This window comes from Hyla sarda, chromosome 9 (genome assembly GCF_029499605.1).
Source record: "Hyla sarda isolate aHylSar1 chromosome 9, aHylSar1.hap1, whole genome shotgun sequence".
Taxonomy (NCBI): domain Eukaryota; kingdom Metazoa; phylum Chordata; class Amphibia; order Anura; family Hylidae; genus Hyla; species Hyla sarda.
The window spans coordinates 75,713,769-75,715,506 of NC_079197.1; the positions used below are offsets into that span (position 1 = coordinate 75,713,769).

Here is a 1,738-nt window from a genome sequence, read left to right on the forward strand (position 1 = left end):
CTCTTCAATAAAATAATTTTTTTTATATATCTATATATATATACCGTATTTATCGGCGTATAACACGCACTTTTTAGGCAAAAATTTTTAGCCTAAAGTCTATGTGCGTGTTATACGCCGATACACCCCCAGGAAAGGCAGGGGGAGAGAGGCCGTCGCTGCCCGCTTCTCTCCCCCTGCCTTTCCTGGGGTCTAGAGCCCTGCTGCCGGCCCTTCTCACCCCCTGGCTATCGGCGCCGCTGCCCGTTCTGTCCCCCTGACTATCGGTGCCGGCGCCGATAGCCAGGGGGAGAGAAGCGGCGCCGACAGCCAGGGGGAGAGAAGGGGCAGCGGCACCCATTGCCGGCGCCGCTGCCCCGTTGCCTCCCCCCATCCCCGGTGGCATAATTACCTGTTGCCGGGGTCGGGTCCGCGCTGCTGCAGGCCTCCGGCGTGCGTCCCCGGCGTCGTTGCTATGCGCTGCACGGCGCGGCGCACTGACGTCATGCGCCGCACCGTGCATAGCAACGACGCAGGGGACGCGCGCCGGAGGCCTGCAGCAGCGCGGACCCGACCCAGGTAATTATGCCACTGGGGATGGGGGGAGGCAACGGGGCAGCGGCGCCGGCGGCAATGGGTGCTGCTGCCCCTTCTCTCCCCCTGGCTGTCGGCGCCGCTTCTCTCCCCCTGGCTATCGGCGCCGGCACCGATAGTCAGGAGGACAGAACGGGCAGCGGCGCCGTTAGCCAGGGGGTGAGAAGGGCCGGCAGCAGCGCTCTAGACCCCAGGAAAGGCAGGGGGAGAGAAGCGGGCAGCGACGGCCTCTCTCCCCCTGCCTTTCCTGGGGGTTTATCGGGGTATACACGCGCACACACGCACCCTCATTTTACCATGGATATTTGGGTAAAAAACTTTTTTTACCCAAATATCCTTGGTAAAATGAGGGTGCGTGTTATAGGCCGGTGCGAGGTATACCCCGATAAATACGGTATATATATATATAGATGGATAGATAGATAAAAAAAAAGTCAGTTCTGTTATGGTGAATATATTTATTGTGTGATTGACAATTGATTGGTAATAAAGGTTTTTTCAATCAAAAATCTGTTCTTATCAGTTTAATATCTGATATGTCCCCTATCTGGGGACCATAAATTAAATGGATTTTTGAGAATGGGAGCCGATTTGGAATCTTGCTTCCGTCGCCCAATGCATTGACCCGATATGGCAGTATCTTCGGGTACAGTGCACCACCCCATTCCAGTGTTAAAAAAGACAGATTCTTATTTAATCCTCTGTGGGTGCTGCTGCAGCTGTTGCCTGCCTTGTCATGTCAGTCAGTCTGGCTGCAGAAGGTGCCGCTGCTGTCCAGACCCAGTACTGCTGAATGGCCTCCTTAATTGGATAAGCTCATCGTATCCTCACAAAAAAAAAAAAAGAGTTCCACAATTAGAGACCACAATAATGAGTTGCACTGACTGGTTTATGAACGTCTATCCATTTGGCGTTTTACTGACCATGTTTGCACACTGATTGATGTCAAAAAAAATAAAAAAATTATAATAATACTAATCTAGCACACCTGTGCAGGTTTGACATGACATGATACGTAGCTGTCTTGCAGGTGGTGCTGAATCCTGTTAAATGATGTGAGGGTCTCATGGTTATTCACAAGGGTGCATCATTGCTGTTGCTTGACCATGCATTGGTTCTGTGGTCAGTGAATGATAAAAACAAAATTTGCCATCCATTGATTGAT

General features: G+C 51.7%; 1 non-coding gene across 1 annotated transcript; it reads left to right on the top strand.

The window, feature by feature from the left end:
• Nucleotides 1–1,048: 1,048 nt before the first annotated feature.
• On the top strand, nucleotides 1,049–1,235 carry LOC130292234 (U2 spliceosomal RNA). The gene has a single exon (XR_008848140.1). It is a non-coding gene; the product is annotated as a U2 spliceosomal RNA (small nuclear RNA).
• The last annotated feature ends 503 nt before the right edge of the window (nucleotides 1,236–1,738 follow it).